Source organism: Ptiloglossa arizonensis, chromosome 2, assembly GCF_051014685.1.
Source record: "Ptiloglossa arizonensis isolate GNS036 chromosome 2, iyPtiAriz1_principal, whole genome shotgun sequence".
Taxonomy (NCBI): domain Eukaryota; kingdom Metazoa; phylum Arthropoda; class Insecta; order Hymenoptera; family Colletidae; genus Ptiloglossa; species Ptiloglossa arizonensis.
The window spans coordinates 28251172-28269410 of record NC_135049.1 but is presented as its reverse complement, the minus strand read 5'-3'; the positions used below and the strand labels follow the sequence as shown (position 1 = coordinate 28269410).

The 18239-nt window shown below is 40.2% G+C and overlaps 1 protein-coding gene across 4 annotated transcripts in view; it reads right to left on the bottom strand.

The window, feature by feature from the left end:
* LOC143143190 (monocarboxylate transporter 10) overlaps nucleotides 1-18239 on the bottom strand; it is a 230027-nt gene that overhangs the window by 39560 nt on the left and 172228 nt on the right. The gene's annotated exons all lie outside the window — the stretch shown is intronic.

The following is an 18239-nucleotide window of genomic DNA, read 5'->3' as shown; positions in this document are numbered from 1 at the left end:
TACATTTCTTCTTTCTCTTGCAAAATTATATTTCTAGCACTCGCATTATCTTCCACAAATATCCCTACAATTAAATCGACACATTGAATACTTACAGATAAACGTAAATCAATAACCGAAATTTTTTCTACACGATTGAAAACTCTAGAAAACAATGCAAGTGCAAAATCAGAAATTCCATGTCTCCAAAAATTTCCCACACTCTACGTTCCTTCTCTCTCTTGAAAAATCACATTTCTGACACCCATCTTCCGCAAGCACTCCTCCAATTAAATCAACGCGTTGGCTACTCGCGTACGAAAACAATCGAGTACGCGTTACAATCGGTTTCCATGTTAAAACTACAACACGTTGCGTTACGTCCCGAGTATCACGGTTTACAAGGTATCGCAATCTCGTGTCTCGATCCGTTATTAAATTCCCTTTTATTTCCCGGTTCGTCGTTGAAATTTCAGCAGCTTAGCGCGCGAGGAACCCATGGCTTGCAATTTATCCGAGCGGTCCCGGCGAGTACCTCTCGCAATTTATTTTCTTATTGAAATTACACGGCGCGACACTTGCCGCGCGGGATTAAATGCGGAGCATCCCGAGGGCGTCGCCCGGTTTATCCAATCTCGGTGACGGTTCCCTTTGCAGAGGAACGTCGTCGTTCTAACGAGAGAGAGACAACTTTGACGAGCCGCCGTCGTAAAGTGGCGCGTCGTTGAACAAAACGAGAAAGAAGAACTCGAATCCGCGAAGAGAAGCAACACGGGGGAGGAGCACAGGTATCAGGGATAAAAAAAACCCTGTTTCAAAAATTGTGTACAATCTCGAGGAGTGTACCAACCCCCCGCCATCTTTCTTTTTTTTTTCTACCTATCCACGAGGAGGAGGAGGAGTCCATTGAATTTTCGAACTCCACTTCCTCGACGAGCAAAGTGGCATTCGCCCGACTCTCCTCGAAGGTTATTCCTCTTTTACGGTTAATTAGGAAGACGGCGAAAACGACCCGGGTGCAATTCAACCGGCCAATTCGAGTAATTAAACGCACGGCGGTCTCTTTGTGTTATGCCTTTCTAATTAGTTTCCACGGTGAAAAGCTTAAAGCCGTGGGAAACCCGCGGACCGGCCCGAAGAGAACCTGGTATTTTTATTATTATTTTTTTTGTTTGTTTCGTTTTATTTTTTTTTTTACTGTTCGACGCGACGTTGGAGATGACGGTAAACAATGTCGTGGATCCTCGCGGCGTGGACCGAGTGTTCGGGTGTAGGTTGTTCGAAGTCGTGCTCGTTAAAGCAACATTTCAAGCTGCCAGGGGGTCGAGGCACGGACAATAACGAAAGAAACCTCGGTAGATTTTCCAGCAGAAGTAATTAACGATTCGGTCGGAACGATTCGCTCGTTGCTGGCTACGGGCATTAATTAAAGTAACGTTGTTTGCCCGCGTAAACTCCGAACGAGATTGTTGCACTTGTATGACTCGGTTCACAGGAAACTCGATACGGACCTCTTCTCTACTTGTCCGACTAGCTTCTAACCCATTCTACTCGCTGAGACGTACATCGATGTTCTTCGTCTACGTGCCGCGAGATTCGATTTTGTTGAGGGTCGTTTAATTTTCGACGGATTTTTTCGTCCAAGGATATCTTCTCAATGATAGTCATAATGAAACACTTAACTTGATCGACACTGTTGGTAATTTGCAAAACGAAAATTGTCACCGCGAGTAAATACAATTTGGAAAACTTGTTTAGAGTGACGATATCGTCAATAAATAATAATAAATTGTATTTACTCGCGGTAAAAATTTTAATTTTGCAAATTATCAACACAATTTATTATTATTCATTGACGATAATTGTATTTACTCGCGGTAAAAATTTTAATTTTGCAAATTACCAACACAATCTATTATTATTTATTGACGACAATTGTATTTACTCGCGGTACAAATTTTAATTTTGCAAATTACCAACACAATCTACTATTATTTATTGACGATAATTGTATTTACTAGCGGTAAAAATTTTAATTTTGCAAATTACCAACACAATCTATTATTATTTATTGACGATATCGTCACTCTAAACAAGTTCTCCAAATTGTATTTACTCGCGGTGAAAATTTTCATTTTGCAAATTACCAAAACTTCTTTAGAGTGACGATACTTAATTTGTCGTGCATCTTTTTTTCTGTGATGATAATTAATAGTAAAGTTATAAGTTTTCAAGGTAATCTTTGACTTTTTAATACTCGACTCTCTAATTTCTTTATCATCTAGTAGATATCGAGACGAATACAAAAAAATTCAAACGTAACCTCGAAATCGAATCGTTCGAAATAAAAATACATGCATTCGTTCGTTAATTGCAACAAGTCGATTCTGGATATCCATTGGCCCGCTCGTGTGGGTTCATGATCCGCGTACAAGAGCGATGTCTTACCGTGTCCGATCGAGTAGAAGCACATGTTAATCGTCCGGCCACGTACGATCCTATTCTACTCGCCCAAATGATCACGTGCGTGTTCTACACGTCTGCTCGCGCTTGATCGATCATAAGCGACTATTATATGTAACATAATACACTCGATACACGTCTCGTGACTATGTCGTGTCGTCCTGTCGATTGAACGTAATTTTACCAATTTGTCGAGTTACAAGTAATTAATACTTTGACAATAATCGAATAAATAACGAGACTGTGACATAACTCTTTACGACGCTTCACTACACTTCGGTCGACACTTCTCGACTTAACTCTGTTGGGTTCGATATTGTCTTTCCTTTCGAAAAATGTGGCCCTTTTTTCGTTGAGCTTGCTTTTTACTTTTTTTTTTGTTACGTTTGATCGTTATTCGTCTAATGCTGTGTTAAAGATACGTTCTTCTACACCTATGCTATTCTAGAGTTACGTTTCTCTGAACTTACGTTATCCTAAAGTTACGTTTTTCTAAAGCTACGTTATTCTAAAGTTACGTTTTCCTAAACCTACGCTCTCCTAAAATTACGTTTTCCTGAACCTACACTCTTCTAAAGTTACATTTTCCCAAACCTACACTCTCCTAAAGTTACATTTTCTTAAAACTACACTCTCCTAAAGTTACATTTTCCTAAACCTACACTATCCTAAAATTAGGTTTTCTTAAACCTACACTATCCTAGAGTTACGTTTTCCTATACCTACGCTATCCAAAAGTTACATTTTCCTAAACCTACACTCTCCTAAAGTCACATTTTCCCAAACCTACACTCTCCCATAGTTACATTTTCCCACACTTACACTCTCCTAAAGTTACATTTTCCTAAACCTACACTATCCTAAAATTAGGTTTTCTTAAACCTACACTATCCTAGAGTTACGTTTTCCTATACCTACGCTATCCAAAAGTTACATTTTCCTAAACCTACACTCTCCTAAAGTCACATTTTCCCAAACCTACACTCTCCCATAGTTACATTTTCCCACACTTACACTCTCCTAAAGTTACATTTTCCTAAACCTACACTATCCTAAAATTACGTTATCTTAAACCTACACTATTCTAGAGTTACGTTTTCCTATACCTACGCTATCCAAAAGGTACATTTTCCTAAACCTACACTACCTTAAAATTACATTTTCCCAAACCTACACTATCCTAGAGTTAGGTTTTCCTAAACTTACACTCTCTTAAAGTTACGTTTTCCCAAACCTATGTTCTCCAAAATGTACCTTCTCCTAAACCTACGCGATCCAAAAGTTACGTTTTTCTAAACCTACACTATCCTAAAGTTACGTTTTCTTAAACCTACACTCTCCTAAAGTTACATTTTCCCAAACTTACACTCTCCTAAAGTTACGTTTTCCCAAACCTACGCTCTCCAAAATTTACCTTCTCCTAAACCTACGCTATCCAAAAGTTACATTTTCCCAAACCTACACTCTCCTAAAGTTACGTTTTCCCAAACCTACGCTCTCCAAAAGTTACCTTCTCCTAAACCTACGCTATCCAAAAGTTACGTTTTCCTAAACCTACACTATCTGAAAGTTACATTTCCCAAACCTACACTCTCCTAAAGTTACATTTTCTTAAAGCTACACTATCCTAAAGTTACATTTTCCTAAACCTACACTATCCTAAAGTTACATTTTCCTAAACCTACACTATCCTAAAGTTATGTTTTCTTAAACTTACACTATCCGAAAGTTACATTTTCCAAACCTACGCTCTCCTAAAGTTACATTTTCCCAAACCTACACTCTCCTAAAGTTACATTTTCCCAAACTTACACTCTCCTAAAGTTACGTTTTCCCAAACCTACGCTCTCCAAAATGTACCTTCTCCTAAACCTACGCTATCCAAAAGTTACATTTTCCCAAACCTACACTCTCCTAAAGTTACATTTTCTTAAAACTACACTATCTTAAAGTTACATTTTCTAAACCTACACTCTCCTAAAGTTACATTTTCCCAAACCTACACTCTCCTAAAGTCACATTTTCCCAAACCTACACTCTCCCATAGTTACAATTTCCCAAACCTACACTCTCCTAAAGTTACATTTTCCTAAACCTACGCTCTCCAAACTATACCTTCTCCTAAACCTATGCTATCCAAAAGTTACATTCCCCTGAACCTTCGCTCTCCTAAACTTACCTCCTCCTAAACCTACGTTACCCTAAAATGAAAATACCGCAACACCTTACCTTAAATTTCCTCCAGCGTACACGTGTGTAATCGTTGAACCAATAACGGCGAACAAAATCCAAACTCGTCTTATTCCGTATCGCTCTTACAAAGACGTGCTCTCGGTGCACGGAAAAATATTCCACCGGCTGACCATGCGCGTTCCAATTTCGCTTGTCGGCTCGTGCACGAAACCACTCTACTCGTTTGTGCGTACACGTACCGATTTCCACGCTGGTCTAACGTCCTGGAGCCACGGAGTATTTATTGTCCTTTCATCGATTCTCTTTCTGATCGATTTCGTCCGAAGATTCCAGATGTTTCGCGCGGGACCGTTTTCTGCATTATTCATCGAGCCGGCTCGAACGTGCCCCCTTTATCCCGGCATTCTTGTGCCCCCAGCCACCCCCACCCCCACCCGAAAATTTTTCTCCTCTGCTCCCGGTGGCGCGGTACACCCAGAAACTTGGTCAATAATTTTCACGGGTATTAAACGGAACGGGAGGACCGTGACGCGTCCTCATCGATTTCTAGTTAGGCCGTGAGATACTAGCCCAGGCCTGATAACGCCGATAAGCACGGGCCTCCGATGCAGTTGGGAAGTTAATGAGACCCTCGTTCGTTCGAGTTTTCTTCCGTTCCCCTCTCCAGATCGGAGCTACGCGCCAGACACTTGAAATTGCTACTTTGATTTACGTCAATTGCGGTGGATACAGCAAACTCGAAAACCGAACGGAATATTCTACGACGAGCCGCGAATGTCGCCTCGAATATCAACCGTCCGCCATTGTTACCAGTACGAGCGTACTGGAATTTTTTTTAAAAAATTCTTCGACGACGAATCATCGAATAAATTATCCCACGGCGAGTTCCTCGTACGTGGATAATTAATATTCTTCGCTCAAGGTACGAATTGTACGATGATGGAGAAACGATACGATGAGAATCTTGTGGAATAATTTTTATTTCATCGGTGTTTTCGATTCGTAGTGTTCCAATTACGTGTTATTTTTCACACCCACCCCGGTGAATTGAAGTCATTTACGAACGTGATCGACACTTGGAATATTCCATCGGTTCGATATTTACGAATTAACGAATAACTGTTCACTCGAAACGTGAAACGATCAATTTTAATTATTGGGTTGGTGGGAAAGTTATTTTGGTTTTTTTTTTGGTGAAAATGGAACACGATTTTTTCTAGAGCGTATAAACATTTTATTGAATTATATATTCTCCATTTTGGAAAGCAAAATCACTTTCCAAACAACCCAATATATTTAAGAAATCTAATATAATAGCGTTACGAATACCGTGTCACTGTTATAAATATCAAGTCGAAGAACAAGGTTTCGTAACAATTTCCTAAAAGTCTGCACACAAAGTTCATAATCAATTTAGCATCTCGAGTTGTTCTCTTTGAGATACCAAGGTCAAGTGTACCAGAGATCTCTATCGAATCGAGAGTAAAAAAAAAGAAAGAAAGAAAGAATAGACTTGCGAGAGAAGTTCGCCACACTAACAAACAAAACTAATTTCATTTTCCAAAACGGAGAATATACAATTTAGTAAAATATTTACACACTCTAAAAAAAAATCGTGTTTCATTCCCACCAAAGAAACCAAACAACTTTCCGAACAATCTAACACCAGTTATCTTTTAATTCTCTCTTCGCGATGCCTCGAAAAATCGGCACGAGGATCTTTTAAATTTCGCGGTTTTCTCTCGGAAGCTCGTTGTTGCGCGAGTAATCGTATCGGGTAGAAAAATATCCGGAGAAAGTTACCGAACCGGTGTTCCGAGACTGGAGGTTTCCTTATCAGATTTTTATCGGAAGTTTTCGCGGATCCGTGATAAAACTCGGAAACGAACGCGCGGGAACGAGCAACGTATCGCGATAGTCATTTAACACTAAACGTACCAAGCGGGGTGAAACGACCCCTTTGAAAATTTACTTTAAATTCGTACATTTATTGTCATTTCTGTCGGTCGTTTGACATTCTGTAAATTCTCATATCAGCCGATTATTCAATTTCCCACTTTCCGTTTTTCTTGTAGCTTATTTTTTACCGACAAAAATTCTTTACCTACCTTACGTACCACGGGTGGTCAGTACCGAACATAAAACAGTAAAAATCAAGAACAATGGAAAGAAGACACCCGAAACGATCAGTTACTGTATTAAAACCAAATTTGGCGTCGATATAGTTGACCAAATGGCGCGAAAGTATAGCGTATCATTTGACCCCGTACGAAATTTACGTATTTTTTAGCAGTTTTCCAACTGGAACCTTCGTTCTAAATTCAAATACGCTTCTCAAGTGACTCTTTCTCAAATGCGGTTTTGGCGTAAGCACTTGGGTGACCTAACCGAGTCCATATGACCTAACGCAGAAACAAAACCGACTCTTATCGGAGATTCACAAGCAACACTCCCTCCAATGAGTTCTCTGTAGTGAAAAAAATGCAGTCGTATATTGAGAGTCGGAGAGCAAAGATCAGAGCCTACAAGAAATAAAGTTCGACAAGTAGTTACAATACACGACAGTTTTAGGTACATTTTGACAATTTCTGTTACATTCAATTGGACTTGTGTTTCACTGCGTTTCACCGCGTTTCACTGCAACCCTGAATATGTCCGCAGGTCAGTGAGACAGTTGGAAAGAATTCGAGAAATAAGCGAAGTGAATTCAGGTGAAGAAGATTCGATTTCTGAAGATGATCAAAGCGAAAGTTAAAGTGATTTTCCAGACAGTGAGGAAACTCAGGACGATAATGTGGTTGCCGATGAAAATGAGTATTTTTTAAATCTCCGTAGAGTACAGAGGCACCGAAGATTTTTATCGGATTCTGAAAGTGATAGTGAACAGAATTTTGAACACACTGTCACGGTTGTTGATCGAACTGTTTGGCAGGGAACTGTTTCGTGATAATAGATCACACCATTATTGAAAACACAAAGAAATATACAGAAGCAGAAGCTTGCCGAGTTTTGGGGACTGCATGGGAGCTGCGTATAAAAAAATTATATGCATTCATTGTAGTGTTATATGCACGTGGCGGTTATCAGGCAAAAAATTTATCCATTTCCCACCTGTGGTATTCGAAACGGGGACCTCCCTTTTTTTCGAATGCAATTAGTAGGAACGCCTTCTCAGAAAGTTAGGTGTGGACTAATTCGCTCTCATTTCAGACGTATGGAAGCAATTCGTAGAAAATTGCCAGAGTTGTTACAAGCCAGGTGCGGATCTCAGCATCGATGAGCAACTCTTTCCCACGAAAACTAGATGCAAATTTACACAATATATGCAAAAAACAAACCCGACAAATTTGTACATAAAGTTTTGGTTAGCGTCTGATGTAAAAACCAAATACCTTGTAAACGGTTTGCCTTACTTAGGACGTGATGAAACCAGACCGACGTCAATACCACTCAGCGAATTTGTTGCGACGAAATTAGTCGAACCTTTCACCAACTGTAGAAGAAATATTACAACCGACAATTTTTTTACGACTTCATCTTTGGCTGCAAAATTATTGGCGAAAAGGACAACGTTGGCGGGAACAATGCGTGCGAACAGGAGGGAATTGGCCGCACTTGCAAAAACAACGAAAGATAATTCGAAACTTGTTTCAACAATGATATAGAAATCGAACGACTGCACGCTAACGATTTATAAATCAAAACCGAGAAAAAAAGTAGCGATATCGAGTACCGAACATAATACAGTAAAAATCAAGAACGATAGAAAGAAGACACACGAAACGATCAGTTACTGTAATAAAACCAAATTTGGCGTCGATATAGTTGACCAAATGGCGCGAAAGTATAGCGTAAAATCGAAGTGCAATAGATAGCCTGTACAGGTATTTTTCAATATTTTGGATCTCGCTTTAATCAATTCGTGGATACTCTATCAGGAAACAACTGGGTTGGAGATATCGAGGCAATCTTTCCTGTTACAATTAGCAGACGAGCTTGTTACAGAGTACCTCGAATTTTGCGAAGAAGAAAAGGAAAATCAACGAGGAGTATCGAGCAGCTACAATAATAATTCTCAATCCAGGAGAAAATGTCAAATAAGATTGTGCGCGGGCAATAAAACAACACAAACTTGCATAATTTGTAAAAAAATTTGTTTGCGGGAAATGTACGAAGGAGAAACCCATCCTATGTAAAAAATCTAATTAGCCGATTGTTTTGTTTATAACGATAAAAATATGCGTTTCATTTTATACGAAATCAGAAATGACGTTGCAAATTATTTCCTTTAATAAATAAAGAATTTTTTACGAAAAATCTACGTTTATTTCACAACGGGTCAAATGACCCCCTATGGTAAGATTAGGTATAGAAAAATGCCGGTACGTTTAGTGTTAAAAAACCGACCGAAATAAAACAACACAAACTTGCATCATTTCTAAAAAAAATTTGTTTGCGGGAAATGTACGAAGGAGAAACCCATCCTATGTAAAAAATCTAATTAGCCGATTGTTTTGTTTATAACGATAAAAATATGCGTTTCATTTTATACGAAATCAGAAATGACGTTGCAAATTATTTCCTTTAATAAATAAAGAATTTTTTACGAAAAATCTACGTTTATTTCACAACGGGTCAAATGACCCCCTATGGTAAGATTAGGTATAGAAAAATGCCGGTACGTTTAGTGTTAAAAAACCGACCGAAATAAAACAACACAAACTTGCATAATTTCTAAAAAAAATTTGTTTGCGGGAAATGTACCAAGGAGAAACCCATCCTATGTAAAAAATGTAATTAGTCGATTGTTTTGTTTATAACGATGAAAATATGCGTTTCATTTTATACGAAATCAGAAATGACGTTGCAAATTATTTCCTTTAATAAATAAAGAATTTTTTACGAAAAATCTACGTTTATTTCACAACGGGTTAAATGACCCCCTATGGTAAGATTAAGTATAGAAAAATGCCGGTACGTTTAGTGTTAAAAAACCGACCCATGGGCTCGAGATTTACGTTCTCACCTTCCATAGGGTTTCCCACGGGTCCCCCCTTTTTTTACAGGGCACCACGTCGGTGGTTTGATTCGGTTTCGAGCGACATTCCACGCGTGGAAATACCTTCCCCGCGCTTTGTTCGCTTTCAATCTTGAAACTAGCAAGTGACTGCGAACTGGCTCCGACTTTGACCCTTTGAAAGAGCCTCGTTTCCCCGCGTTTCCTTTGTCCCTTTGGTAAATACAGAGCCGTTTGAGTCCCCGGAGGGCAACGTTGTTCGCGATACTTGGTCGCACCACGACGACAATAATTCTTTCATCATTTTGTCGCGTAACGCGCTCCGCCCGATTACGTTTCGTTTCGATTGTTGCGTTTCGGGTTTTTATCCGGGATTATTCCCGCGGAGAATGTATACGAATGTGTAGGTATATATCGTCGAGAAAATGTTCATTGAAATTCATTTGCATAGATATCGTAACCTCGTGGTGCAATTAATCTTCCGGGAGAACTCGGTTTGTCACAGAAGCTTTTTTTTTCATTGCTATGATTTTTTCTTTTACGAGATTAAGTTACTCGGATTGAAAAGAGCGGGCGAGACAACTCTGATCTCGGAATTCGGGGAAATAGTCGGGTCTCGATGGAAAAAGAAAAGGTTCGATTCGTCTTCTTTCTCAATTTTTAACGTAAATTACTCCAATCGTCGTCAATGAGGAACGATTTGAACTTCTCGTTTCGAGAAGTACGCTTCGAGTACTCTTCAGACGGTTAGTTCGCTCGAAAACGGGGTAGGTAGGGATTTTGACCTAGAGCCGTCCAACGAAGGATATTTCATAGCTTCGCGAGAGTATTAACGACTTCGTTCGATAATTATTTCAGGTAATATATTGAGAAATGTCCTTCCGTTGGTAATACTTAAAAAAATAACGAGAAGGTAAAAAAAATTCTCGCTAGAAGGTGAACTTGAAAGCGAGGACTATCTTTTTTCGCATTTTGTGCGATCGCTCTGTAACTCAGACCTCTGTAACTATCAATCTTGTTTGAATTATTTTACGTAACAGATATTACTTAAATCATTTCTGAGAAACTGTCAACCTACGACTAAAAAAATTCCTTACCAATATGTTGATAATACTATCGCGGAAAAATAACGAGAAAGTAAAGAAACTTGTCACTAGAAGGTGAACTTGAAAGCGATACGAAAACTCGATCTTGAAAGCGGGGACTATCTTTTTCAGCATCTAAATGGATCGTTCTGTAACTATCAATCTCGTTTGAATTATTTCACGTAACAGATATTACTTAAATCATTTCTGAGAAACTGTCAACCTACGACTAAAAAAATTCTTTACCAATCCGTTAATAATACTGTTGTGGAAAAATAACGAGAAAGTAAAGAAACTTCTCACTAAAAGGTGAACTTGAAAGCGATACGAAAACTCGATCTTGAAAGCGGGGACTACTTTTTCCCGCGTCTAAATGGATCGCTCTGTAATCATCAATTTCGTTTAAATTATTTCACGTAACAGATATTACTTGGATAGGAATTTTTTAAATTGTCGGTTGTAAGTTTCTCAGAAATGATTCACGTAATATATAATACCTGACTCATTTTTGAGAGACTTACAACCGACGATTAAAAAAAAATTCCTTAAAAATAACGAGAAACTAAACAAACTTCTCCCCGTAAGACAAACTCGAAACCGACACGAGAACTCGATCTTGAAAGCGGGGACTACCTTTTCCCGCGTCTAAATGGATCGCTTTGTAATTCTCAATGTCCCGTAATTTTCCCGCGTGAAAATATGGAAAATGGATCGCTCTGTAACCATCAATCTCGTTTAAATTATTTCACGTAATATAAATTATTTAAATCATTTCTGAGAAACTTTCAACCTATTAAAAAAATTCCTTACCAATCCGTCGTTAATAATACCACAGAAGAATAACAAGTAAGAAAACTTCTCCCCATAAGACAAACTCTAAACCGACACAAAAACTCGATCTTGAAAGCGGGGATTACCTTTTCCCGCGTCTAAATGGATCCACCGTTAATAATATCACAGAAAAATAACAAATAAGAAAACTTCTCCCCATAATACAAACTCTAAACCGACACGAAAACTCGATCTTGTAAGCGGGGTGGTACCCCTTTTCCGCTTCGTCTCGTTGAACAATTTTCGGACCGATTTGGACCGCGGTCGTGCATCGTTCCCCGCGCAAGGAAACGTTCACTCGTATCGGTAAACGGAACGCTCGCCCAGTTCCACGAATCATCTGGAAATGGTCTCTCGGTCGGTAGCGCCCGTCAGTCAGCCCTTTCAATAAACTCGCGTCAAGTTTCCGAATTGAGTAATTACACCGTTATCGAATCCCCGTCTATGGAGCAACGTACGGGCGCGCGGTCCGCCGCTCGCTTGGGACCGTGCGAAGCGTTCATCAGCTCGCGTGCCACGGAAAACCGTGGGACGGATTCGCGTTAACGAAGTCTTCAATTTACGCGGCCGGTCGGCGCGTAAGGCGACACGAATCGTGAATTATCCACGAAGGCCGTATTTCCCTGCTACCGAACGATTTATCTCGTTTTCGTTCTAACGCGAGTACACGCTCGTCGACGATTCGGTAGCAAACGCTCGAACGATCTTTCGTTTCTCGGTTGGCGGGTTCCTCGTGAAACTTCACCGTGAGAACACCGCCAAGAAATTTCGTCGCGAATATTAATAATCGGCTGGCGTTTGTATTAAAGCGTTCCCAGAACGGGAGCTTCTCGTCGGAAGAACTCGATGCACCCGGAATTCCATTGTTTAAGCCCGACCATTGTCGTGCGCAGTCTCTCGGCTAGCCTCCGAGGAGAGATTAAGGTGGATAGCCCATTGCAAATCCCCCGTGAGCGCTCGGGTCACTTCGTCTCGCTATCGCGGAGAGTTCTTAATTTCTCAACACGTTCAACGTCACGGTGGTCACCGATCGTCGGTGCACCGAACTTTCAAACACGTTGATTTCAATGCGGGACCAACGAACCCTAATGATTCGTGAACTTTTAATAAACGTTTCGCTACGGAGCGCTTTAGATAAAATGTGATAGCTGTGAACGGAGTGCATTTTAGCGGGTAGTTGACACTGAGGTACAGAATGCTAGGAAGTGAGTAGAAATCGTTTCTTGTTCTCGAAATTTCACAATGATACTTATTATACTTGGTAATAATTTTGATTTTTTTTTTCGATGCCTCATTCGAGGTATTTTTGATGTCAGATACTCGATTGACAAAAGTATCTCGTGTAAAGTATGAAATAAAAGTATATATTATATGAACGTATATATACGCTCTCCGTATCTCAGCAATCACTTTTCCAGACCGTATATATACGCTCTTCGTACCTCACCCACCACTTTCCTAGAGCGTATACATACGCTCTACGTACCTCACCCACCACTTTTCTAGACCGCATATATACGCTCGTCATACCTCAGTGATCACTTTTCCAGAACGTATATATACACTCTTCGTATCTCAGCAATCACTTTCCAGAGCGTATGTATACGCTCTTCGTATCTCGGCGATCACTTTTCCAAAACGTATATATACGCTCTTCGTACCTCGGCGATCACTTTTCCAAAACGTATATATACGCTCTCCGTATTTCAGCAATCACTTTTCCAGAGCGTATATATACACTATTCATACCTCACCCACCACTTTTCTAGAGCGTATATATACGCTCTTCGTATCTCAACGATCACTTTTTCCTGACCGTATATATACACTCTTCGTACCTCAACGATCACTTTTTCCTAATCGTATATATACGCTCTTCGTATATGAACGGTCATTCTTCGAGACCGTATATATACGCCCGCCGGAGCGAAAGGCTTAAGCAACGTCACTGTCGTTAGAAATATTCTAACGTAACCGTGTACACCGATGAAGTATTGAAGTATTTTCACTTTACAATTTCAACCAATCTCGTGGAAACACGTTCTTAAAAATGGTAAATCGACGGTTGACAAACGGTTTGCAATTATTCGTTTTCACGCGCGTGGTTTCACTACGGGTGAAATTATTGCGAGAGATTCTCCGGTATTTACACGCTCGTTTAACCGTACTGCGAAATTGAGAGGATATTTCTCAAAACGTTTTCCCAACATTTTTTAGATTTAATAGAAACACCGCGTCGATATTCGGATTATCTTGATTGTCGTGACTCTTGAAATTTATCACCGTTTATCCAGATTATCCTCATTCTTGTAATCGTCGAATATTATTATCGTCGTTCTCCAACTTGGAATATTTACGAACGTAGAGGAGCACGGTTCGAGAATCAGTCCGGTGGTTCGATCGGGTGCCATTTCGATACGTCGGGACGCAGTCGTTTGTTACTTCGCAGTTGCGACGCAGACACGAGGTAGATTTATCACGGACGGTGACACGGCTCGTGATACGGATACAAGGTTCCGAAAGAGACGTTACCGGATCGTTTGATGGCCGAAAGTGGCGACATCGAGCTCTCGATTTCGTTCCATAGGGTGCGACGAACTCGGTACTCGAAAATCGTAGGGAAACGGGAAATTCGGAAACATCCGCGAGGCGATGCACTCGAACGACCCACTTGGGCCTGCTTCGAGTGCAGGTCTAGAATAAGATGCAATAGAGTGGATCTGCGTTAAGGTAAACACTTGTTTCGAGTGCAGGCTTAGAATAAAATGTATTAGACTGGACTTGCATTAGAGTGGATCTGCATTAAGGTAAACACTTGCTTCGAGTGCAGGCTTAGAATAAAATGCATTAGAGTGGACTTGCATTAGAGTGGACCTGCATTAGAGTAGATCTGCGTTAAGGTAAACACTTGCTTCGAGTGCAGGCCTAGAATAAAATGCATTAGAGTGGACTTGCATTAGAGTGAACCTGCATTAGAGTGGATCTGTATCAAGATAAACACTTGCTTCGAGTGCAGGCCTAGAATAAAATGCATTACAGTGGACTTGCATTAGAGTGGACCTGCATTAGGGTGGACCTGCATAGAGACTGCATAAACACTTTGGCTCCCATCTGTCCCCAGGTTTCCCATAAGGACACGAGCGACCGTTTACAAGGTGTCGTGCAAGACGATCGAGTCATCAATGCGTGAGAACGAAAGGAACTGAGTGTGGTCCGACGCAAATGAAGAGTGTTTGGAGAAGATGAACAATCGACATGGGTGAACATGATCAGATGTCTGAAGTGAGAGGAATCGAGGATTAGAATGAAAGAGAATGAATGCACGTAGGTAGATAGGGTGTGAAAGAAGCGTGTTTGGGGCAGTAGGAGAAGACGATTGGAATAGGTGAAGATGATCGGATGAAGGTCAAGTGAAGTGAGAGAGGTCGAGGATTGGAACGAAAGGGAATGAATGCACGTGAGAATATAGGGTGCGAAAATGAAGAGTGTTTGGAAAAGACGAACGTTCGAGACGGACGACCATGATCAGATGTTGCGTTTGACCAGATCGGAACGTTTTAAGTGAGAAAAATCGAGAATCAGAATATAGGGTGCGAAAATGAAGAGTGTTTCATGGTCTTATCGTAGCGCTCGGTGGTCCTCGCATACGGAAAACACCTATCGGTCTTTCGTTAAGTTCGAGAGCCGTTCGACGACGAAATACGGAAACTATGTACCGTGTAAACGTGAAAAAATCGCGCGGTGGTTCGCGCGACCGAGTAACATCCTTTTTTTTCTCCCCCGGTTTGTTTTCCTCCGTGAAATTTTCCACCGAAATCTGGGATAACCGACAAAGTTGCGAGCGTTCGAAGAAGACAACGCTTCGGGGGACACGAAACGTTCCGCGAGCACCGACTCGCTCGGGTGCAACAAAACGCGCAACCTTGAACAATACGCGCGCGCGGGCTTCGCGTTTCACCGGTCCGGTGGTGCAAACGGGGAACAAACAAAAAAAAAGAGAAAAAAAAATAGTCGAAAAAACGAACGACCCAAATACCATTTTCGAATCGCGAGTCTCGGCCATCGGTGGAGAGGAATTCGCGATATTCGTCGAGTGCAGCGCGATGCAGTTGCATTTTCCCTCGATCGATCCTCGAACGGTGATTTTTCACTTCGAGGAAACGTTTCGAGCTTCTTCGAGGTGAACAAACTTCTCGCAAAGAATTTTAAACGATATCCGAGCCCCGCCTGGTGACACTCGCGCGAGTGAATCGTTCAATCGATATTCGCGCCAAGAGACCAATTGTTCGGTTTTTTTGTCTCTCGTCGAGTTCTTCACCGTTTCGACTGGAAGTGCGAAAGATGGTGGACAAGTAGAGACTCTTCTGGGTGACTGCACCCGGTGATATTTTCTCGAGTCGTTCTTACTAATTATTGGGTTTCTCGGAAAGTGATTTCGTTCTTCAAAATGGAGAATGTATAATTTAATAAAATATTTATACATTCTGAAAAAATCGTGTTTCATTTTCACTTTCACCAAAAAAAAAATGACTTTCCAAACGATCCAATAATAGATATGACAATAATTTCTCTTTATACTAATGGTTGATCTATTATATATGTGTAGGCATTATCTGATAAGAGTGCTAGTGGTTATAAAATAAGGGTGAATAAATAAACGAAATGACTTTCAGAACAACCTAATAGTATCGAGGGAAGAGTTAGAGAGGAATGAATAATACTTCGCTCTACGTTGCGATATTCCTTTCTCTGTAAGTGCACCGGTGCAAGATGCAACTGCACTATTTGCTCGAATGGAATTGTAAGTTTTTTTTTCGAGTTCATCTGTTCTCCTTACCAGGCTATGTGTAATATTAGGTTGTTTGGAAAGTGATTTTGTTTTCCAAAACGGAGAATGTATAATTTAATAAAATGTTTATACACTCTAAAAAAATCATTTTCATAAGTTTCATTTTCACGAAAAAAAAAAAAAAAAAAAAAAAATGAACGAAATAACTTTCCGAACAACCTAATGGTATCGAAGAAAGAGATAGAGAAGAAATGAATAATACTTCGCTCCACGTTGTGATATTCCTTTCTCCATAAGTGCACCGGTGCAAGGTGCAATTGCACTATTTGCTCGAATGGAATTGTGAGTTCTCTTTTCGAGTTCATCTGTTCTGCTCACGAAGCTACGTGTAATATTGGCTTGTTTGGAAAGTAATTTCGTTTTCCAAAATAGAGAATGTATAATTTAATAAAATGTTTATACAATCTAAAAAAATCGAGTTTCATTTTCACCAAAAAAAAAAACGAAATGACTTTCCGAACAACCTAATAGTATCGAGGGAAGAGATAGAGAGGAATGAATAATACTTCGCTCCACGTTGCGATATTCCTTTCTCCATAAGTGCACCGGTGCAAGATGCAACTGCACTATTTGCTCGAATGGAATTGTGAGTTTTCTTTTCGAGTTCATCCGTTCTGCTCGCCAAACTATGTGTAATATTGGCTTGTTCGGAAAGTAATTTTGTTTTCCAAAATAGAGAATGTATAATTTAATAAAATGTTTATACAATCTAAAAAAATCGTGTTTCATTTTCACCAAAAAAAAAACGAAATGACTTTCCGAAGAACCTAATAGTATCGAGGGAAGAGATAGAGAGGAATGAATAATATTATACTTCGCTCCACGTTGCGATATTCCTTTCTCTGTAAGTGCACCGGTGCAAGGTGCAATTGCACTATTTGCTCGAATGAAATTGTAAGTTTTCTTTTCGAGTTCATCCGTTCTGCTCACCAAGCTATGTTTAATATTGAGTTATTCGGAAAGTGATTTCGTTTTCCAAAATAGAGAATGTATAATTTAATAAACTCTTTATATACTCTAAAAAATTCATTTTCATAAGTTTCATTTTCACGGAAAAAAAAAAAAACGAAATAACTTTCCGAACAACCTAATGGTATCGAAGGAAGAGATAGAGAGGAATGAATAATACTTCGCTCCACGTTGCGATATTCCTTTCTCCATAAGTGCACCGGTGCAAGATGCAACTGCACTATTTGCTCGAATGGAATTGTGAGTTTTCTTTTCGAGTTCATTCGTTCTCCTCGCCAGGTTATTTGTAATAATGGGTTGTTCGGAATGTGATTTCGTTTTCCAAAACGGACAATGTATAATTTAATAAAATATTTATACACTGTAAAAAAATCATTTTCAAAAGTTTCATTTTTACGAAAAAAAAAAAAAAAAAAAAAAACGAAATAACTTTCCGAACAACCCATTAATTTCACGATTCGATACAGACATTCTCGCACGATCACGAAGCGGACAATCCGCTCGCTCGCGAGACGTAGCGCGAGGTTTCTTACTATTACGCTTGGAAACGGAACGCGTCCCATTTAATCGACGCAAATATTTTCCATCGATCCTCGTCGCTGTTGTTTACCGGGGCTCACCCGGGAGAGCCACCGATACAACCAACGAGCGAACGACAAACGAGGTGTAGAAACAAAGGAAACTGGAACGACGCGCAACAACGCCCGGATTAATTAAATCGCGTTGGTCGACGTAATTAATCCAAGTGCGCCGCAATTTACGCGCGAAAACGCGTGCGTCGAACGAGAGGGACGACGAGCCCCGAGAAGAACTCGAAGTGACATTTCGGTGGCGCCGATGAGATTTCCCTCTG